Source organism: Bos javanicus, chromosome 1 (genome assembly GCF_032452875.1).
Source record: "Bos javanicus breed banteng chromosome 1, ARS-OSU_banteng_1.0, whole genome shotgun sequence".
Taxonomy (NCBI): domain Eukaryota; kingdom Metazoa; phylum Chordata; class Mammalia; order Artiodactyla; family Bovidae; genus Bos; species Bos javanicus.
In genome coordinates, this window is record NC_083868.1 from 90,072,271 (window position 1) to 90,096,558 (window position 24,288).

At 38.2% G+C, this 24,288-nt stretch overlaps 1 long non-coding RNA gene across 1 annotated transcript; it reads right to left on the minus strand.

Annotated features, from left to right (window-relative positions):
- Nucleotides 1–285: 285 nt before the first annotated feature.
- On the minus strand, nucleotides 286–20,780 carry LOC133246935 (uncharacterized). Its single transcript, XR_009736200.1, has 3 exons — nucleotides 17,999–20,780; nucleotides 10,565–10,728; nucleotides 286–542 (listed from the first exon to the last, which is right to left on the minus strand). It is a non-coding gene; the product is annotated as an uncharacterized LOC133246935 (long non-coding RNA).
- Nucleotides 20,781–24,288: the final 3,508 nt, after the last annotated feature.

Genomic DNA, 24,288 nt, shown 5'->3' on the forward strand with positions numbered 1-24,288 from the left:
TGTTCTCATCCCAGAGTCTGTGTACTTTATTGGAATTCTCCCACCCTTAGTTAGCATTTGCTTGGATTTAACTCATATTTCCCTCCACACACCCCCCCGCCCGCCGCCTTCCCAGCTGTAGTCTCTAATCTCAGTGCCTCTTATGGCATTTCACTATCAGATCATTCTGTTTTATTTTTTTCATCACAGTTACTACGTTTGTTATTTTTTCTGTTTTTAACCTGTTCCCCTAATAGTGGCGGTTAGGCAGGGTTTGATTGCTAAAGAAGACTCAAGGGACCGAAATGATGGTGCTGATTAGTCTGTGGTTTATTGCTGTAAAAGGGTGTAGCACAGCACCTGCACTGGGGTAGGGTTGTGCTTTACAGCCACAGCTTGCCTCACAGCAGTGGACCTGAAGAGGCTGAGCGTGAACTGCAGTGGGCCTGCCTCTGTAGATCATACCAGATATGCTTTTTCTCAGGTCAGGATCAGTGCGTGTGCACGAAGCACCCTGGAACTAGGGAACCGACAGTGGAGTCTCAGCTGGGACTTCTCATATCCTGTTGGCAACAAAGGCATATTTGTGCTATGTAACCAGCCCCAGTGGCAGAGCTCTCTGGAGGTCTTACCAAAACCAGGTGCAAACCATCAATCACACTGTTAACAATGAACAATAAACATTGCTGTTGTGTGTATTTTTTTTTAATTGGAGGATAATTGCTTTACAGTGTTGTGTTGTGTTGATTTCTGCCATACAACAATGTGAATCAGCCACAAGTATACATACTTATATGTTCCCTCCCTCTTAAACCTCCCTCCTACCTGCCCAGTCCCATCAGGTTGAGCTCCCTGCATCATATGGCAACTTCCCACCACTAGCTATCTGTTTTACATATGGTAATGAATATGTTTCAGTGCTGCTTTCTCAGTTTGTCCCACCCTCTCCTGACCCCTCTGTGCCCATAAGTCTGTTCTCTATGTCTGCGTCTCTGTGTTTTGTGCTCTGACCAGGCGTGGCTGCCATATAAGAAACTTACTTTAGGAATATACTGTGGCTGAAATTAACCCTCAGAATGCTTTCTGCTTTTATGTTTCCTTCTTTCTCTTCCACTGGAATATAAAGGCCTCTACAGCAGGGATTTATATTGAAAGTTGTCAATGATTTCCTTAAAGTGTTTAAGATTTGACAGTGGATATTCGGAATGACCAAAGGTACCTTTTCCATTTAGGTTTTTTCTTTTTTCCTTCTTCTAAGTTTGGGACCTTAGTGTCTTGGGAAGGACCAGGCACTTCATGCAGTACTGAGGGCTGGAAGCAGTGATTAATGAGAAGGAATGGGTATAAAAGTGAGTGTGATTCTCTTCCCCTTCTTCTTCCTTAATCATGAAGGGTCTTTGTGTCTAGGCAAATAAAATAGTTTCCTTTTTTGTTTGTTGTCATGTGTCCTAGACACAAAAAAATCGAACCGTCTCCTGTAAAAAGGTTCCCAGGTGGCGCTCGTGGTAAAGAACGCGCCTGCCAATGCAGGAGACACAAGAGATGTGGGTTCGATCCCTGGGTAGAGAAGATCCCCGGGAGGAGGGCGTGGCAACCCATTTCAGTATTCTTTTCTTGCCTAGAGAATCCCATGGACAGAGGAGCCTGGCAGGCTACAGTCCACAGTGTCACAAAGTGTCAGACATGACTGAAGTGACTTAGCACACACTGTAAAAAGAATTACAGTATTTTTACATGCAGAGGAGGCAATAATAAATGCCGCCCCCCGCTTTTTTTGTGCCTTTTATTCACCAGACATTGTGCTAAAGTTTGTTGTTGTTTGATTTTTATTTTTAAATGCATTCTCTCTAACCCTTATGAGAATACTACAAGGTGTAGGTGGTAATATCCTGATTTTAAACAAGTAGGAGCTGAGGCTCAGAAGTGCCGTGCTCAGACTTGTTCTTAGTAATGACCAGGCAGAGCTAGATTTGGATCTAGATCTCTGGGGCTCCCAAACCAGAGTTCTTATTGTACAAGGCAGTAGAAGTAGAAGATAGCAAGAACATTTTAGTGGATGCTCACGACCATAACGTTTTATGTGGTGTGAATATAAAAAAATTCAATGTTCTGCCCTTTACAGTTTGCTGATTCCTTATTAAACATAGCTTCTGGGGCTCTGTCTAGTCTCTTTCTTTCTGTTTCCTTTCTACTTAAGTATTTAGAACTGTCTCATCTCTCTCATTTGGATTCATGTCAAAAAGATAATGTTGAGATTGAACATCCCTATTTTGCTAAATAAATTCTGTTTGTTCTCAGAAACATACTTTCCTATTGCTATTGTATTGCGGACCTCACAATAATCTGCAGTAATTTAACTAATTTCACAGTATATCTAAATCCCAAATATTGTGGCCTTTTCCTTTTAAAACATTTCTAGATAGTTTTTCTCTGAGAAGTGATGAGCAATTATTTTAATCTAGGCTCTGATAATCTCTCTATGGGTTCCTATTTTTGCTTCTCTTTCAGGTAACCATTTTTTAGTGTCATCATTTTGAAGATTTAAACATTTTACATGGCTCAAGGTTTAAATTTTGCCAAAGTATATACATGGAAAAATCTTCCTGCAACTACTTGGTTCCCCTCCTTGGAGGAACCAGTGTTCTCATTTTCTTATATGTCCTTCCAGAGATGATGTTATATACAAATAATAATATACTTTCTCTCAACTTTTTCCCTCTAAAATATTGTATATTAGTACACTGTTTTACCTTTTTTCCCTCCTTCCTCTTTTTGGCCCCAGCCTATGGAAAGGTGAATGTCATCTTGACTTATAGTATCAATTCATTTTTTTCATACTTCATATAAATCATACAGTAAGTGTCCTTATTTATAGCTTGTTCAGCATTATATCTGAGTTTTATCCAGGTTTCATCAGAAGTTTTTGGTGAACTCTTAATTACATTTCTCTTACAGGACATGTCTTTTCATGTTTCAAACTTTAAATTTTTAGGAGCATCCTTTCATGTTTCAGGCTTTAAAATTTTTGTTTTCTGTAAGCTGTTTGTTTCCTACATTCTGAATGGAGGGTCATTTCCTTAAAGATCTTTTTATATATGAAGGAAGTTAATTTTTTATCTGGGAAATGTAACTTTTTTTCAGTTAATCATACCTTTTAATTTTGCATAGGATGGTTTTGGCATGTAGATTTTTTTAAAATTACATAACCTAATTAATTTTTATGGCCATTAAACATTTCCCTCCATAATACTCCTTACTTGTTTTCCTCAGTAAATCTACTTACTGTCTTCCGAACATCACAGAACTTTTATTAAGCCACACCTTAATGTCAATAAAAATGAAAGTACCATAAGGAAATGAAAAGTGATAGCTCTGAAAGTGATATTTGAGTCAGATGTAAATGGAGTTACAGAAGAAAAGAATGTTGCCACCATTCTAGAGACTCTGGATTTGCAGTGAGAGGAGCTTAATGAAGGCAGACTTATGAATAAATGAGGGAAAGTGGTTGTGCTGAAAAGGGCGATGTCCAGAGGAAGTGATGCTGGCAGAATCATCACACTAATGGGACTCTTTTAACATTGAAAGTGCAGGGGATAAAATGTTAGAAGCTGGTCCCAATTTAGACAAGGGTATGGCAGTTTCCCAAGATGTATAAAATGTAAAAGATGCTCTCCCTCTGTATTGTAAGTTATACCATTAGAGGAGACAAGTGCTATTCAAACTACTGGATAAGTTTATTTATAGGCAAATAAAGCACTTTGGTTCACAGTTGTTCTCATTTTTTGAATTAGAATGTACTGAGTATTAGTTCTCCTATATTTTATCCTCTTATATAACTGACAGTTCTAAAAGGTCATCCAACAGTTCCCCCAGATTAAGGTTAGTTGGCTTGATTTCATCTAACAGTCATTTTTGTGGTCCCACACTACTGGACAAAGTGAGGACTGCCTGCATGTGTTTAAACAGCCCTTCCTCTCCCTCTGTATGTATCTGCTCGGTTGTGTCCAACTCTTTGCAACCCTATGGACTGTAGCCCGCCAGGCTCCTCTGTCCATGAGATTCTCCAGGCAAGAATACTGGAGCAGGTTGCCATTTCCTACTCCAGGAGATCTCTTTCCAACCCAGGAATTGAACCGGAGTCTTCCTGCATTGCAGGTGCATTCTTTGCCACTGCACCATCTGGGAAAGCCTTCCTGTCCCTCCAAAACTCCTTAAATTGACCTGATAAGTTTCAGAAAGTGATCCCTTTGTTGTTCTGATCTTGAAGTTCATCATAGATAGGATTCTAAATATGGTATGCTTTTCTTGTATTTAGGACTTGAGTTGCTGGAACTGCTTTGGATCTCATTTCTTCTCTAAATTGCTAGTGTAGATACTAATAGTCTTACACACTTATTTGAAGAAGAATATGTGAGATCATGAAAGACAGTGCTTTTGTGTATTTCTTAAGCACCTGCTGTTTACTAGGTTCTGTGTTAGGCATTGGGGTATGAATAACACTTGGGTCCCCTTTTTCTCTTGAAGGAGCTCATAGTCTGCTAAAGTTGGGTAAACAGATGAAAGATAATACATTGGAGTTATGTAAAAATATAGAATTATAACTCATGCTGAAAATTCAGATAACAGAACATAAAAGTGTTGCTAAATTCTTTGCTATGTTCTGTGATGTTCTCTGATGTTGGAGATACCATAGGAATGATTCTTGTTTTCAAGGTAATTGGTGGGAACTTCCTTTGTAGTTCAGTCAGTTAAGAATCTGCCTGCAATACAGGATACAGCTTCAATTCCTGGGTCGGGAAGATCCCCTGGAGAAGGAAATGGCAGCCCACTCCAGTGTTCTTGCCTGGAGAACCCCATGGACAGAGGAGCCCGGCAGGCTACAGACAGACCATGGGGCCTCAAGAGTTGGGCACGACTTAGCGACTAAACCACCATGTATACAAGCAGAGTTTGTTTATATAGGTCAGGTGCCATAAAAGATACTTTTAATATAAACAATATAACATAATTGAACTTGGACAGCAGGTATATACAGATTTTAATCTGTCTTTGGCAGATTTCATGTTGAAAGCATATAGTCTGATTTTGGATTGTGAATATATTTTATGAATACATTTTATGAGCAGAGTAGGTTAATTGACCAACTCAAGGGTTATATTGTTAAGTTTCTGTTGAAGCTAGGTTTTGAGACTCTGGTCCAGTGTTCTTACTCCTAATCTTGTGCCTAAATTGTTAAGTATTATAATTTAGCATTATGTACAGTCATTTGAAAAAGATTTGGTTTTCAATTCATGTCTCTATAAAAGCTTACATACTATGTCTTCCTCTTTTCCAAAGATTAAATGAAAAATATTGATTCTGATTATTTACTGAACATGTTTTTATTCAGTATTTTTGGAGAGCCTGTGCTGAGAACTCTTGAAGAGCTGTTGGCTACCATGAAATTTAGTTTAATAGATGGTATAAGTCTTGAATATAAATAGCTAGACAAATAATACTAATTATTTGTCTAAAGCTAAAACTAAATAAAGCTGATAATCGTTATTTTATGGGTGTTACAAGAAAGGGCTTGGATTCAAAGGAGTAAGCAATTATTTCTCATCAGGAGAATCAAAGACTTCATGGATGCAGAATAGCTGAGCAAAGGCTTGAAAGATACTTCATGGGCATGTTAATGGAAGCATGTACTGATTGTTTGGTAAAAGATGTTTGACAAATGATCATTGGATCATAAACATTACCAATTTTTGTTCTCAGCAGAATATTGTTAATATGATTCAGGATCATGTAGTAGGCCTCTGACAGCATCAGCATCTTTTGATAACTTGTAAGAAATGCAAATCCCTGGTCTTGTCCCAGGCCTAGCAGTTGAATCATGAAGTTGGGGATGAGGAAGGGGGGTACCCAGCAATCTTGGCTTTATGAGTATTTTCTTGTTTTGAGAGAACCAAGCATTTACTATTCATAATTTGTGGGGGAAAATGCAGTATCTGTATCAGCTTTATTGGGTAAAGCTTAAGTTCACTTGTTCAGTTGTGTCTGACTCTTTGCAACCCCATGGACTGCAGCACGCCAGGCTTCCCTGTCCATCACCAACTCCTGGAGCCTACTCAAACTCATTGTCCATCGTGTTGGTGATGCCATCCAACCATCTCATCCTGTCGTCCCCTTCTCCTCCTGCCTTCAGTCTTTTTCAGCATCAAGTCTTTTCCAGTGAGTCAGTTCTTTGCATCAGGTGGCCAAAGTATTGGAGCTTCAGGATCAGTCCTTCCAGTGAATATTCAGGACTGATTTCCTTTAGGATTGACTGGTTTGATCTCCTTGCAGTCCAAGAGACTCTCAAGAGCCTTCTCCAACACCACAGTTCAAAAGCATCAATTCTTTGGCGCTCAACTTTCTTTATAGTCCCACCTCTCACGTCCATACATGGCTACTGGAAAAACCATAGCTTTGACTAGACGGACCTTTTTTGGTGAAGTAATGTCTCTGCTTTTTAGTATCCTGTCTAAGTTGGTCATAGCTTCTCATCCAAGGAACAAGCGGCTTTTAATTTCATGGCTACAGTCACCATCTGTAGTGATTTTGGAGCCCAAAGAAATGGTCTCTCACTGTTTCCATTGTTCCCCATCTATTTTCCATGAAGTGATGGGACCAGATGCCATGATCTTCATTTTCTGAGTGTTGATTTTTAAGCCAACTTTTTCACTCTCCTCTTTCACTTTCCTCAAGAGGCTCTTTAGTTCTTCTTTAGTTCTTTTTTGCTTTCTGCCATAAGGGTGGTGTTGCATCTCTGAGGTTATTGATATTTCTCATGGCAGTCTTGATTCCAGCTTGTGCTTCATCGAGCCCAGCATTTTGCGTGATGTATTTTGCATATACTTTTTGGTAAATAAATGGTCTTCCTCTAGAAGCTATTATTTTTAATCACCCATACTAAACTTTGATTACAAGTCATTGCTCTCCAACTTAACTATTTGATTATAAAATCTCTTGTCAGTGTAAGGGATAATGTCTTTTTTTAATCTTAAAAATTTGAAAATCTAGTAACTGAAGAATTTAGTGAATTTTTTAAATTGTCAGGAATAAGTATAAAGACACTTGCAAATGGGTCATTGTAGTCATTGGTAAGTACCATATAGAAAGGAAACATATCTTGGTAAAGTTTTTTATTTTTATGAAATCTTTTAATGACACATCAATTTTATACTAAGAATCTTTTTGAAATTTTTGTTTTTAAAAAAATTTTCTAATCATTATTTCAAATGAAATGCTAATAATTGAGGAAATGCCAGAATTTTTCAAAGTGACTGCATTTTATATTCACACCAGCAGTGTGTGAGGTTTACTGCTTATACACATCCTTGATAACCATTATTACTGGGGCTTTTGATGTTGATAACCTTATTATTATTTTTTTTTAAATTGTGTTTCTTTGAAGCAAAAAAGTTTCAAATTTTCTTGATGGCAGTTAACTTTCTTTCCTTTTGTTACTTCTGCTTTAAGTATAATCTCTAAGAAACCATTGCTTAAATCTAATGTCACTCCGGTCTCTGATCGATTTTAAACTGATTTTTATGTGATAGGAAGTAGGGTTTTAGCCTCATTCTTTTGCATGTGGATATTCAGTTGTCTCAGCATCCATTTGTTACAATGACAGATTTTTGTGAATTTTTAAAAAAAAAATTATTTTATATTGGAGTATTGTTGACTAACAGTGTTGTGTTCATTTCAATTATACATATACATGTACCTATAGTTTCAGCTCTAGCATCATTCCTTCCAAAGAAATCCCAGGGCTGATCTCCTTCAGAATGGACTGGTTGGATCTCCTTGCAGTCCAAGGGACTCTCAAGAGTCTTCTCCAACACCACAGTTCAAAAGCATCAATTCTTCAGCACTCAGCCTTCTTCACAGTCCAACTCTCACATCCATACATGACCACAGGAAAAACCATAGCCTTGACTAGACGGATCTTTGTTGGCAAAATAGTCTCTGGTTTTCAATATACTATCTAGGTTGGTCATAACTTTCCTTCCAAGAAGTAAGCGTCTTTTAATTTCATGGCTGCAGTCACCATCTGAAGTGATTTTGGAGCCCAGAAAAATAAAGTCTGACACTGTTTCCACTGTTTCCCCATCTATTTGCCATGAAGTGATGGGACCGGATGCCATGATCTTCGTTTTCTGAATGTTGAGCTTTAAGCCAACTTTTTCACTCTCCACTTTCACTTTCATCAAGAGGCTTTTTAGTTCCTCTTCACTTTCTGCCGTAAGGGTGGTGTCATCTGCATATCTGAGATTTATTGATAATATCTGAGAAATATTGATATTTCTCCCGGCAATCTTGATTCCAGCTTGTGTTTCTTCCAGTCCAGCGTTTCTCATGATGTAAAAACTGGGAATGTGATATAAAAATATGTGTGAGTTCTATAGATATCAATGCCACAGGTACTGCCAGTGCTGTTGTGGTTTGTTGCTTATTTTATAACAAACAGAAATGCTAAATTTCAGTTTTAGATTAGTAAAAAATAAATATGTACACTCCTCAAATCCACAGAACCACTGGACCTTAACCCCTGAATTCCTAATACAAGGATGCTTAATCTGTGATCTTATATACTTTAGTTCACTTCCATGACAGAGATTTCCAGTAGCACCAATGAAAAGACAGAGAATGTCAGAGTGGATCAAAAAACAAGACTCAACTGTATGTTGTCTATAAGAAACTTACTTTAAATATTAAGACACATATAGATTAAACCTAAATGGATGGAGAAAAAAAACCATGAGAGCAATAATTAAAGGAAATCAAGAAGAGATATATTCATTTCAGACAAAGCAAACTTGGAAGCAAGGAGAGTTATCACATATAGAAAAGCATCATTTATGATAAAAAGTTTAATTCTGTAAGAAGACATAGAAATTTTGACATGTACATGCCTAATAACAGAGCATCAAGGTACGTGAAGCAAAGACTTAGAAGTGCAAGGAGATAACTGGAAACTTCAATATCCCTCTATTGGAAATAGATCCAGAAGGCAAAAAGTAAGTAAGCACATCAGTTCAGTTCAGTCACTTAGTCGTGTCCAACTCTTTGAGATCCAATGTACTGCAGGACACCACGCCTCCATGTCCATCACCACCTCCCAGAATTTACACAAACTCATGTCCATTGAGCCGATGATGCCATCCAACTATCTCATCCTCTGTTGTCCCCTTCTCCTCCTGCATTCAATCTTTCCCAGCATCAGGGTCTTTTCAAATGAGTCAGTGCTTCACATTAGGTGGCCAAAGTATTGGAGTTTCAGCTTAAGCATCAGTCCTTTTAATGAATATTCAGGATTGATTTCCTTTAGGATTGACTGGTTAGATCTCCTTGCAGTCCAAGGGACTCTCAAGAGTCTTCTCCAAAATCACAGTTCAAAAGCATCAATTCTTCAATGCTCAGCTTTCTTCACAGTCCAACTCTCACATCCATACATGACCACAGGAAAAACCATAGCCTTGACTAGACGAACCTTTGTTGGCAAAGTAATGTCCGTGCTTTTGAATATGCTATCTAGGTTGGTCATAACTTTCCTTCCAAGGGGTAAGCATCTTTTAATTTCATGGCTGCAGTCACCATCTGTAGTAATTTTGGAGCCCAGAAAAATAAAGTCTGACACTGTTTCCACTGTTTCCCCATCTATTTCCCATGAAGTGGTGGGACTAGATGCCATGATCTTCGTTTTCTGAATGTTGAGCTTTAAGCCAACTTTTTCATTCTCCACTTTCACTTTCATCAAGAGTGAGTCTGAGTGAACTCCGGGAGTTGGTGATGGACAGGGAGGCCTGGCGTGCTGCAATTCATGGGGTCACAAAGAGTCGGACACGACTGAGTGACTGATCTGATCTGATCTGATTCTTTTTCAAATTTTTTTTCCCACTTAGGTTATTACAGAATATTGATTATTAATATTTTGTGAATTTTTATCTGTACTTCCTAGATCTTATTCGTGGTTTAAGAGATTGAGTTTTACTGACTGCTGTCATCCCGTTGTCTATTACTACTGACTGCTGTCATTCCTGTTGTCTAAAATAAGAACAAATTCACTAAGTATTGAAGAAAAACTGCTGTAAATAAAAGCACTGTGTTTCATCGTAGGAGTCATATTTTTAGAAGGACACAAACTGGAGCAGCTTTTGTAATTGTTACATCACAATTTTTTAAAATGGGAAATAGAACACTTGGGAATGAGACTGAGAGAAAGTCCTTCCAGTACCTAAGGTTTTCATTTAGAGCAGGTTAAAAGCTTGTTTTGTGTAGCTCTAGAGGCTTTTCACTTTCATGCATTGGAGAAGGAAATGGCAGCCCACTCCAGTGTTCTTGCCTGGAGAATCCCAGGGACAGGGGAGCCTGGTGGGCTGCCGTGTATGGGGTCGCACAGAGTCGGACACCACTGACGCCACTTAGCAGCAGTAGCAGCAGCAGAGGCCCTAAGTAGAAGTTACAGGTAGATGCATTTGAATGCTAGAGAGGAGAGAACTTTGTAACAGTTTGAGCTAATACTTTAGTAAAATGGGCACCCTCACATGAAAGCACTCACCATTGAAGGAACTCAAGCAGAGGTTGAGTTATTTTGTCCTTAAATTGACAGAATGGATTTCTGCGTGGAACAAAGTTTGTTGAAGAATTTCCATTTTTCTCTTCTACTTTGCTTTCATATTTATGAAGGGTTGTTCTTTTCAGGGTTCATCTGTTTCCACATTCCTGTCAAATAGCAAAATGAGAGAGTGAAAATAGATTATTGCCTTGAAGGATTTGGTTAGCCAACATTATGCATTATCCTGAAAACCGATCCCCTTTTTGAGCTAATTCTTTTCTTTTTTGGCTTAACTAAGCTTGTCGGAGAAAACAATGAACAGTGGGAACGAGACACTATAGCAAGAGCGAAAAGTTAGTGAGAACTGAAAATCAAAGCGTTAGTCCATCCCATTTGTCATAGTGGTGATTCACTGACTGTGGACTGAAGTTCGCAAGATTTCAGAAACCTGCAAACTGTGATAGTGTAAATGGAATTTCATTGTTAAACTTCCAGGAAAGTCTAAAAGGTACCTTTCCTGATTGAGGAATTTATGCTGTTACTTTGTGAAGGATGCATTAGAAGAGAGTTCTCCTAAGGAGAAGGAGAACATGTACTAGTACCTGTTTGTACTTTTGTGATAGGTGTATTTAAATCATTTGTTGTAAGGTTTGAAAGAAACCTCTTAGTTATGTAAGCTGATTGATGCAAATATATTTAAATACCTGGCTTTTAGGCAGAATGATTTAAGGACCTTTTAGTGATAAGACTCAAACTGAAAATAAGAATTAAGAACATGAAAAAAGTAGGTGTCTTTATTTCTTTGAAGTGAGATTTTGGAGTGGCTTTTAAAATAGAAAAAACTGAACTTAGCCTGTTTCATGTTTTAAACATTTATCTTGTTTGCTCATTTTACAGGCTTTTATTTTAAAGACTGTGCCAAAATTCTCACTTTGAGAATAGCCTGGATTTTGGTTGGGAAAAATTGGCTTAAAATAAAAGCTTTCGTTCTGTGATGTTGGTATAGGTTTGCTTCAATGTGTAATTGGTACAAATCAATTAAAGTGAAGATTTTATGTAACTGTAACTTTTTAAGACTTAAATTTAGAAGTTTTTATTAATGTGTGTATTTTTATGTTTAAGAAAGTGAAAATAATGTTTTGAGAAAGAGACTCACAGACTTTGAAAGCGAACATATGGTTGCCAGTGGGAAGGGATAGTTGAGGACTTTGGGAAGGTCATGTACACACTGCTATATTTAAAATGGATAACCAACAAAAACCTATATTATGGCACATGGAACTCTGCTCAGTGTTATGTGCCAGCCTGGATGGGAGGGGAGCTTGGGGAAGAATGGATACATGTATATGTATGGCTGAGTACCCTCACTGTTCACCTAAAACTATCACAATGTGGTTAATTGACTATATCCCAATAGAAAATTATTTGGATGTTAAAAAATTAAAGTAAAAATACTGTTTTTCATGTATATGAATTTTTTTCCTGAACCTACTTATACATTAAGAAAAGACTTTTCAAATATGAGTTTGAGCAAGCTCTGGGAGTTGGTGATGGACAGGAAAGCCTGATGTGCTGCAGTCTATGTGTGGGGTTGCAAAGAGTCAGACATGACTGAGCAACTGAACTGAACTGAATTAAAGTATACTGTCAAGATTTTCATTTCCTTTGCCTGCTTTTGAATGGCCCTCCTGAAGATTGTTACTGTTTACAGGTTTCTGTGACTCCACAAGTTAATAAAAAAGATTTCACTTTTTCTCACTTTATAGCTATAAGACATAAATGTGAAGTATGGGATAGTATGTGTAGGAAATATTGCACAACCTGATATTTTCCTATGGTTGACTTCTTGTAATGTTTAACAGCACTCTTAGCTTAATTTTTTCTTCCCTGGTGGCTCAGAGGGTAAAGCGTCTGCCTGCAGTGTGGCAGACCTGGGTTCAATCCCTGGGTTGGGAAGATCCCCTGGAGGAGGAAATGGCACCCCACTCCACTGCTCTTGCGTGGAGAATCCCATGGATGGAGGAGCCTGGTGGGCTACAGTCCATGGGGTCACAAAGAGTCCGACACGACTGAGCGACTTCACTTTCACTTTCACTTAGCTTAATTTATTAGAGAGGAATTCACTGTATTAAATAGTACCCTACACTCAAGTAGTGAAAGTGAAAGTGTTAAGTCACTCAGCCCTGTTCTACGCTTTGCTACCCCATGGACTGTAGCCCACCAGGCTCCTCTGTCCGGGGGATTCTCTAGGCAAGAATATTGGAGTGGGTTGCCATTCCCTTATCCAGGGGATCTACCCAACCCAGGGATTGAACCTGGATCTCCTGCATTGTGGCAAATTCTTTACCATCTGAGCCACCAGGGAAGAGTTAGCTGTATTGCAATTTAAGAAATGCTATTGGAATTGGAAGGTGAAGATGTGGATGCTAATTATTTGTTATTTGCAAAAGAGCTCGGAAAGATAGATACCTGACCACCAGTTTTTCCTGCACATATGTGATGATCTGTGCTTTGATTCAGGCTACTGCCACGTATTTAAAGAACCTGTTGCTCTTTGCAGCAGCCTGTTTACCTCTGTTAGACCGGAGCCATTGATCCTAAAGCTCTGCTTTTCCTCAAACTTGACTGTAATAGCAATATGAAAGCTAGCCCCGCAAAATTGAATTTCCAACAGTGTGGCTTTACTATTGGTGGACTTGCAGTATTTTATGTTCTAACATTTCAGGTCAGAGGTCTTGACTTCTTCAAGTGCACAAGAGTTCAAATTATAGTATATAGAGCCAAATTTGACATCTGTGTTAGAGGCTGATCTCATGACAGTATTAAGGGCTTTTGATTAGTACTTAGCAGTTTCCAGGGAATATGTTGAACTTTTTGATGTTCTCTCCATTCTGTCATCTCACTTCTTATTTTACCCCTGCTTGGAGTGATGTTCTTAATAACAGTTCTAGATGCCTTGACACACAGGCTTATAGTGTTCACCACATGTGTTTTGTATAGCAGTTAATGTCTTCGTGTATCTTGTTTTAGAGGAGGGGGAAATATTTGAATTGTTGTACACCCTATATCACCTAATAGAATGTACTTTACTTAAGAGACAATATTTTGGAATAAATACATTTGACAGTAGTGCTCAGAAGCAGAATTTTGGTTAATTTGTCAACATTGTACAGATATATTTTAAGTATGTCTTCTCTTAATAGAATAAAAGTTTGCTTATTAATGTTGCTGTAGTTTTTCCACATGCTTCATAGTTTTGACTTCACATTTATTAATTAGAATGCTGGAATTACCCCCATTTCTTCCATCTGTGGGATGGGGAACAAGGATGGTTCTTTTAATTGCTTCAAACCCTCCCTGTGTTTTTCTAGGTTTCTAGTAATCTGAGGTTCTTAATTAGTTGCAGCTTCCACCAATTTTATTTCTTTAGCAAGAAAAATCTAGTAAAATCTAAAAGTGTGTCCAACATGCACAGTGGTAGCCTCTGTCAAGGCATCTACAGCTGCCAGTGTGCTCTGTACCACAACCAGGCTTGCCTTCCTTACACCTCACAGAAACAGTCTCCTCTCCCATGTGCCAAGCAGAGACTTGTGTTCAGAGCCAGAGATGAACGGTGCTCCATCGTCCTGTTAGACCACCAGATTTATGTTAATAATCAGATTAGACCCTTTCATCAGGGAGTTTAGAATTTAAAGAGAAAATTAATACATCAGTTGTGACTTTTCCTCTGCAGGAGGTAGGCTGTGAAAGGGAAGGAAGAGATTGACATATAGGAAGATTTCTCGGTGAAGGGCTTTGTTTTTAAATCTTTATTATGAAAAATGTCAAAACTTGTAAGAGAAAATGCAGTGAATTTTGTGTTCCTGTTGCACAGTTCCCAACATTTACCACCACATGGCCAGTCTTTTGCATCTGTATCAAGGGTCAGCAAAACTAAGGCCTGCTTTTTTGTAAACAAAGTTTTGTTGAAACACACTAAGCCCATTTGTTTATGTTGTTGTCTGTCTTTGTGCTACAGTGACAGCACTGAGTAATTGTGACAGGGACCCGAAGGCCCCCCAAACCTAAAATACGAGTTATCTGGGCCTTCCCAGAAAATATTGGAATATGCCCATCCATTCCTCTTTCAGTAATATCTTTTTTCACCTTTTCTGTAAATTTGAACTCTTGTATACCTTTCAAATAGATTTACCAGCTTTGGACATTTTTGTACATTCTGTTTTATATTATTATTCATCGTCTCTTTTATCATTATTTTTTATTCTCATTATTCTTACTTTAGCTGAACCATTTGAGAATCATGATTTTTTATCTCTCAGTGCTTGTATGTATTTCTTAAGAACAAGTACATTCTCCTGTTACAGTAACCATAGTGCGATGGTCTAATTTAGGGGTATTGATATTGATACATACTGTTACTTAATGTGTTTCATGTTCAAATTTTGCTAATTGTTGAAATGATCTTTCTAACACTTGTTTACTCTGATACAGGATCTAGTCCAAGATCACACACTGACTAATCTTTAGTCTGGCCTCAGACTTTCTTTGTGTCTTACTATATTGACATTGACAGTTTTGAAGAATATTCCTCAGTTTGGGTTTGCTTCCTCAGAAACGGGTTCAGATTATGTTGACTGTGGTTTTAAAGAAAAGGATGAAATCCTTTAACAAGCAAAAGCTATCGGTTATAATTGAAAGAATTCTGGATCAAAAATTAAGAGTCTGAGTTCTAGTTACAAAGAAAGAATTGCTTATCTGTCATCTCAGCATAATTTCCACTCTGTATGTGTGTGTGGTGAGAAGGAAAACAAAAAAGAAATACGTTGTATTTAAAGAGCATATACTTTGGAGGTGGTGACATAGTTCTAAATAGCAGCTCTTGGTGGAGGAGCTACTGTAATTGTTTGAATGTAAGCATCTTAACATCTTAGGGCCGTTTGTAAAGGTGACAAATATATTCCTGCCTTTTCAAATTGTTCTGGGGATTAAATGAGATAACCTATGTGGAGTAAAAAGTTGCTATATTGTGAGATACTGATTTAAATGCAGTAGATTTGGAAAAGAGGGAAATTAATATGAATTAGAGCTGTCAAAAAGAAACATTAAAGAAGATTACACTTGACCTGTGATCTGTAGAGAATCCATGAGAAATTTTTAAGGGTGAAGCAATATGGTAAGATTAGCATGGGAAGTAAGATTAGAGTGAGAAGATTGCAAGAACTAATGATAAACTTTAGTCTTTTGAGTTTAAAGACCTGGATTATATTCCAGCTTCTGTTTTTGGGGCTTCCCTGGTGGCTCAGAGGTTAAAGCATCTGCCTGCAATGCGGGAGACCTGGGTTCGATCCCTGGGTCGGGAAGATCCCCTGGAGAAGGAAATGGTAACCCACTCCAGTATTCTTGCCTGGAAAATCCCATGGAGGGAGGAGCCTGTTGGGCTACAGGACTGAGTGACTTCACTTTCACTTTTCTGTCTTTGACTTGTTGTTTAAATTGGGGTAGATCACTTCATCTGTCTGGGCTGTATTTTCCAGCACTGTAAAATGACTTGTATATCAGTGTTCTTCCGAGAGGAGGAACATCACTGATAGGTAGGAATATTAAGGAAGGACTTTGAGCAGGAAGGAATAGAGCTGGATCTTGAAAAATGGATAGGCTCTGGATGGGACAAGAAGGAAAGTGGAAGCTGTTAGAATAAGCATACTAAATTAAAGAGGGCACCACTGAGAATAAACCTACTCTATCACAGAATAAGAAGGGATGCATGTTGGAAAGCAGTGAGAAACTGAGGTTGTCTGTAAGTAGGATGTTGGCATTTAGAGTTGTGGAGTAGGAAAATGGCCCTCTCAGTTATTTGAATGAAGTTTGGTGAGATATGTATTGGAATATAACTAGATTCACCTTATGCTGCATTTTGGAATGATGGTTTGTGGATTGTTTGCTTAGGGAGCCTAGGGTCTTTTTGTTGTAGAGGAGAGTCCTCAATCCTCTCCTTCCAGAAATTTGGTGTTAGAAATACCAAGACTTAATGGAAGGAAAGGGCAAGGACAAAACACTGCAAATAAAATGACCTGGAAGAAAATGCGAGAGGTTGAAATACAGGCCCAAGGAGATTTTTGGAATGTTTGTGCATGTCAGTTGATTTTGGAGCTTCTGTTGATGCTGCAGGAACAATAAATGGTTTTGGAAGTAAACTAAAATAATCCTCAAAGTTGGTAGCCAGTGCTGTCGCCTGAACTGAGAGGTAAACCAGCAGCACATCACGACGCAGTGCGTGAGATTGTCTATTTAGAGCAGATTTCAACAGTCCCGTCCTGTGGCAGGAGAAATGGTATACAAATAATTGTTCTTTGTAGATCTCTCTGCCTCAGGATTGATAACCTTTCACCCTCCACTCATTTCTGTTTATTTACCTACCTATAAATAAAATCAATGGAAGTCTTAATTATGTGTGAATCCAGTCATTCATTGGGAATAGAAGAGCCATGGGACCGTATTTGACCACAAGTTGTTGAAACAAATTCCAGGAACAAACTTAATTGGGCTGAGTGGGAATATTCTCGATCCATAAAACTGCTGTGGTTTCTTTATTTCAAAATCTGACTATCCAGGTTTTTCTGAGCTAATGATTTCAGTAAATCCTGTTTTCTGGAGTTTCTTTCTTGTATTTGCAGTCAGTGAACCTGAATGGTTACAGTGCTAAAACTAAGTATTTACTCTTGTTTTTAGAAACTGAGACAAGACAGTCCCCATATATTATAACGTACTCATAATTATTTGTTCTCTTCTTCTTTTACTAAAATATAAACTTAAGGGAATTTTCTTTACTGCTCTGTTTTTATCATTGGAAATGATCCTGGCTTACAGTAGGCACTCAACTCATGGTAATCAAATGAGTGAAGAAATTCGGTATTTCACAGCATAATGCATAATTAATCCCAGTAATAATTAATTATGAATTAAGCCCAATAAAAAGAGAAATCACAAATGGATTCTTCTAAAATTTCCCTAAAGTCTTTCTACTTACTCTGTTTCTCCTTCCCCCTTTGATTATGGGCTTTGCTTTGATCAGTGAAAGGGGAATATGACAAGTCATATTTTGATTTTGTCTAGCAGTCTGTTCATGACTTGGGAAAAAAATTCCATGACCAGGTTTTTAGGTTTAATTGGAAAGGACATTTAATTTCCTTTAATAAAAACCATCAAATTTATAAGTTATTCTGTACTAGCAGTTAAATTTTAAAACATTGGTAAATACTTAAAAATTTTCTACATAAAATTTATATTAAATCTTATTAAATTATCAAATTACCAGTGATGGGGGTGTACAAAAGACATGTGTATAGTTAATATTTGTTATTTACATTACGGGAATTTAATTTTCTGGCTTTGGATGACTTAGAAAATCAGAAATTTCAGTGCTTTAAAAAAAAATACCTTGGAAGTAAGAATTCATGGGGCTTCCCAGGTGGCTCAGTGGTGGAATCTGCTTGCCAGGTAGGAGATGGGGGTTTAATTCCTGGGTTGGGAAGATCCTCTGGAGAAGGAAATGACAACCTACTCCATTATTCTTGCCTGGGAAATCACATGGGCAGAGGAGCCTGGCAGGCTACAGTCCATGGGGTCACACAGAGTTGGACACAACTGAGTGACACAACAATGACAATGAGGAATGCATATAATAAAGTGAAAAAAAGGTGGGGGGACTTCTTTAGTATCCCTATCCTCAGAGACAACAATGTTAAGAACTTGTGTTTTGATTCTTTTGATGGTTCCCATTATATATTTATGGGGAAATATTTTTCTTTTTTTTGTCTTTCTTTGTGTGTGAGCTTTGTATATCATTTATTGTCTTCAGCTTTTGAGTGAAATGTCCATGATAATGTCTTTGTGAAATATGTATTCTTTGAATAATGCTTGGGAAGAGAAAATCATTGTAGATTGACATAAAGAAAACATGAGAAGGTAATGAATATGTGTCCATTTCAATTCTGACACTGTCTCCCTGGAGTTAGCATCATCTCACCAGTAAAAGGATCAGTCCAACAAGACTACCCCTATTTCAGATGCCAGACACAGGTCCTAGATTGTCGCTTCTGACCAACTGGCTATAAATTGGGGTTCCTGTGACTTGATAATTTGGGCTGGATAATTTGCTAGAATGGCTCATAGAACTTAGGGAATCACTTATTTATGTTTACCAGTTTATTGTAAAAGGAAGGGTTTAGCAGAGGATACAGATGAACAGACAAATGGAAGAGATGCATGAGGCAGAGTCTGGGGAAGAGGTGCAGAGCCGCGCTTGCTGGTGCATTTATGCATCAGTGAGCCAGTAGGCTCTCTGAATCCCATCCTTTTGAGTCTTATATGGAGGCTTCATCATGCAGCATGGTCAGACCTTAGCCCAGTCACCACTCTCTCTCTTTGCTGGAGGAAGACAATGGTGGAGTTCTTTTTTGTGACCAGCTCCATCCTGAAGTTGTCTAGTAGCTCACCGAGAGTTTCCTCATTACAACTAAAGTCATTTCTATCATCCAGCAAATTCCAAGGAATTTAGGACCTCTGTGAAAAACCAAGATCTAGCATCAAATATTAGAACAAAAAACATTCCCAGTGTTAGTACCATTAGGAAGTTACAAGGATTTTAAGAGCTCTGTGCCAGGAATTGGACACAGAGTATGTATGTGTGTATGTGTGTGTGTATATTATTTCTCAGTATCAGATGGATCAAATTAGCAGTAAGGTTATTCTAGGTATACTCTGAACAAAAGTTTGGTATTTCTCTGTGTTCTCCTTGTATACGTAATGTCAGTGTAGGAATACATATCTGGGTAGAATTGAACATCAAGGAGATCCATAATCTGCCAAGTCATCCTCCATTCAGAGACTTCTGTGGGGACTTAAAGTTTGAAGCAGTTCTAGAAGTTTATTTTTGCATGTGTTCAGTTCAGTCGCTCAGTTGTGTCCGACTCTTTGCGACCCCATGAATCACAGCACGCCAGGACTCCCTGTCCATCACCAACTCCCGGAGTTCACCCAGACTCACGTCCATCGAGTCAGTGATGCCATCCAGCCATCTCATCCTCTGTCGTCCCCTTCTCCTCCTGCCCCCAATCCCTCCCAGCATCAGAGTGTTTTCCAATGAGTCAACTCTTCGCATGAGGTGGCCAAAGTCCTGGAGTTTCAGCTTTAGCATCATTCCTTCCAAAGAAATCCCAGGGCTGATCTTCAGAATGGATTGGTTGGATCTCCTTGCAGTCCAAGGGACTCTCAAGAGTCTTCTCCAACACCACAGTTCAAAGCATCAATTCTTCAGCACTCAGCCTTCTTCACAGTCCAACTCTCACATCCCTACATGACCACAGGAAAAACCATAGCCTTGACTAGACGGACCTTTGTTGGCAAAGTAATGTCTCTGCTTTTGAATATGCCATCTAGGTTGGACATAACTTTCCTTCCAAGGAGTAAGCGTCTTTTAATTTCATGGCTACAGTCACCATCTGCAGTGATTTTGGAGCCCAGAAAAATAAAGTCTGACACTGTTTCCACTGTTTCCCCATCTATTTCCCATGAAGTGATGGGACCGGATGCCATGATCTTCGTTTTCTGAATGTTGAGCTTTAAGCCAACTTTTTCACTCTCCACTTTCACTTTCATCAAGAGGCTTTTTAGTTCCTCTTCACTTTCTGCCATAAGGGTGGTGTCATCTGCATATATGAGGTTATTGATATTTCTCCTGGCAGTCTTGATTCCAGCTTGTGCTTCTTCCAGTCCAGCGTTTCTCATGATGTACTCTGCATATAAGTTAAATAAGCAGGGTGACAATATACAGCCTTGATGTACTCCTTTTCCTATTTGGAACCAATCTGTTGTTCCATGTCAAGTTCTAACTGTTGCTTCCTGACCTGCATACAGATTTCTCAAGTGGCAGGTCAGGTGGTCTGGTATTCCCATCTCATTTCCCGCACGTGTAGTATGGTTTTAACTAGGTTGTTCTTTCACCCTTTACAATGTAAAATCTGTGGTCCTTAAAATAGGCTCTGAATAAATGAATGAATGTTCAAGGACATTTGAGAGTTTGAAGAGATAAGTGATTTTGAAAGAATAGATGCTTTACATTGACTTAGAATGGAAAAAGTTTCTTAGTATGTGGCTCACGACAGTCATAGCTTGAGCATTTGGTGTGTCCTGAATTTCTGTCCAGGAACAATGGATTAAAAAAGTGAGGAAAAGAAAAAAAAAAGAGTCAATTTATATATTGTTAGGAAATGTATAAAAGGCCATTGACCCTAGACTTTTTACAGAAGTTTATTTTATTGATGTTGATTGACGAGGTTGTGTTAATTTCTGTTGTATAGCAAAGTAGACTTTGTTTTTTTTCTGTTTACTGCTTACCCTGCATGGTAGAAAAAAGCAAACTGACGGGGTCAGAATGTTCACTGGTTCTTGGCTGACATTCGCCTCATGCTCCTGATCCTGTTCTGCTCTCCAGTGCTGCTTTTCTGCCCTTTGAACGAAATAGCCCGTTTTCCTTTGTTTCTTCAGTCACTGACACAGAAGTCAAGCAGAATTGACTAAAACTCCAAGTGGGATTTGCTGACTTCTTTCAAATTAGTAAAATTAGTCTTTTACTAGTGACACTGTTAGACTGAATCATACTGTTAACATCTTTATTACTATACCAGGGAAGACGCATATTAATAGCACTTATAGAGACATTAAATTGTCCATGGTGGCAGACATCAGGGAGAACTGAGAGCTTATGCTGCCTATAAGGAACTTTCTGGAATAGGAGACTACAATTTACATGTTTGTAATTTATTTTTGATGTTTGTAAAATATTTTGATGTTTTATCTAGAAAGAAAATGATTTATAACTACACAGATATTCAGTAATCTATATGACATTCAAAAATAAAGGTAATACTTAAAGATACTGTCTCATTGTGAAGAAGGCTTAATTGAAGCTTTATTAAACTTACCCATTATTTGCCATCACTGAAAGTTGTGATTCCCAGGAGTTAAGTGTTGCTGTGTTATGTGGTAGTCTCATTGCTTCTCAGCTACTGGTTGGAAGCCAGGGAACAGGAATAAAAATGTTAGACTTATATTTTTTTTAAATATGGACATTTGATTAATCCAATACTGAATATAGATGATTGATTGTGAGGCTAATTAAAAATGGATATTATTTTGCAGCGGCCAAAGTCTTGACCCACTCCTACTTCCCTGTTGGATAACTTTCTTTTTTCTTTTATTTATATCTAATATTTATCCAAAAATGATATCCCATTTTCAAAATGCCAATGAACAGTACTGCTATTAATTACTTTTTATATCTCAGTTGCTATTAAATGCTTGTTATGCATTCTCTCCTTTAGTTCTCATAGCAGCACTTCTTTATAGTTTTACAGGTGAGAAAACAGATTTAGAGAAATAAAATAACCAGCCTGATGTATCATCTCAGTAAGTGGTGGAGTCACATTATTGTCGCAGTTCTAGTTCTGTGTGTAGTTTCTTCTGCCTTAAATGCTTGAATTTGGTGACGAATGGGCAAAACTGAAATAGAAGGCAGTGTGACTATTTATTGAACGAATGCACTAATACAGTTGAATCATGGTAAAGAACTAGCGTGCCCCCCCGCTTAAGCAGTTGTGTGTTGTAAAGAAATGGCTTGGCGTAGGATTATTAGATGCATGTGGGAAGGAGTAGGGAGTTTGGTGTGGCTGGAAGAGAGCAAGGACATAAAATATTCAAATTATTTTGAGAGGGGAAAGCAAGAAATAAAAATGATATGTATCAGATTGTGATATGGTTTCATAGTGGCACAGATAAACCTAGAAGATTTGAAAATGCACAGACAGCTTCATTATAGTAAACACATAAGGCACATCTGTATTCTTTTGGATTTTATTTCTTCCAGTGTTAGAATGCCAGTAGAGCGAATTAGTCTACCTTCCTGTCTATCCTTCCAGGATTTTGGGGTTAGAAACTGATGATGAAAGGAATCCCTGCCTGTTGTAAGCCTTCCAGTTTCTTTGATAAGTCTGTCCAGTTTATGTCTGTAGCACAATGAAGGGGAAAAAATAGCAAATCTTAGACCTTTCTCAGTGATTCACTTTCAGCTGTTGATAATTCTTTTTATGTAGTTCTCCTTTGTGTTACCAGTTCCTCTGATCTGGTCTGCAGTGATCAACAGGATCAAAATCAAACCATAGGTCCTAAAAAGCCAAACCTGGAAATGCCTTTTAAGAGCAGCCTTTATATTTTAAAATTTGCATCTTTATTTGTAACAGAGTGGTACTGTATTGAAATAGTTTTCAATGGTTTACTACGGTGTTACAGTTCACTAGTGTGTTTGGGTAATACAGTATTTCAGAGCAAAGTGTGGTTGTTTAATAAGTGGCCATAGTTCTAATTTTTTACCTTTGAAACAAAAATTTTACTTCCAGGATCCTTAATTTCACATATGGTTTGCATTAGACTAACATTTGTCTTCGTTCTTCATGAAATTGATTTTGTGAATGAGTGAATCACATGTCAGTGATGTTATTGTCATAGTTTTTGGTACCTGTGCAGGTGAAGTTTTTAATCACTAGCACTCCTTTGTGAGAAGGGTATATTTGATCGTATTTGTTATGCTTTGTTCTAGGGCATTTTTCAAGCTATGTATTGTCTATTGAAAGGAGATAGGCATATCAAACAAGTATCCACAATGGTGGTAGAACTTTGGTGGGTGATCTAAAGTTTAGCTGGAGGATATACCTCATCCTAAGTCATGAGGATGTGGGAGGTTTGGGGAACTGAAAACACGTTTGTGAAATAACACCCTAGAGATAGAAAGTAATAGTGTTTGATGATTGGATAAGCTATAGGAGATGAGGGAGCAGAAGGAGCCATATTTCTTGCTTGAGTGACTGGAGGATAGAGCCATACTAGAGAATATGAGAAGAGGAACAAGTTTGGGGTGGGAGATGAATGATGTTTATATAGTGGCTCAGACTGTAAGGAGTCCACCTGTTGTAATGCAGGAAACCCAGGTTAGATCTCTGCGTTGGGAAGATCCCCCAGAGAAGGGAATGGCTATCCACTGCATTACTCTTACCTGGAGAATTCCATGGACGGAGGAGCCTGACAGGCTACAGTCCCTTGGGTTACATAGAGTCGGACACGACTGAAGAGCTAACACTTTCACTTCTTTTTTGTAGTTAAGTTTGCAATGCTTTGGGGACATCTAGGAGAGAATGATGTCCAGTTGGCTTTAAGTAACTGAAAGTACTATTTTAAACAAATATAAAAAAAAAAATAGGAAAGAAATTGCTTTCTTTTTTTATCCCATTGTCCCCAGTGAAAGGAATTCCATCAGAGTCATTGCCTCAGTGGAAAACGGCTGCTGCTTCAGGGGCATCCTGTTAAATAATACAGCAGAAGGAAATCTGCATCTGTTGTTTGTTTTCAGGAGAGCGGTGCTTCCCTAGCCTCCTCCCTTGCCTTGATGGCTGCCCTCCCCAACCCCTGTTTTTTTTACATGGCATTTGAAGAACTAGTTAGTTGTACAGAATACTCTAGGTCAAAAGTATTTGGAAAATTGGGTAGGTGTGGCTGGCAAAAAAGTTGTATTTATTCGTGAGAGTACTTATACTGTCTCCTCGTGGGGGTACCATATTGTATTGATTCCATCCTACCTATGGCAGTAAGAGTATGGATATAGATTTCTTCCCCTTAAG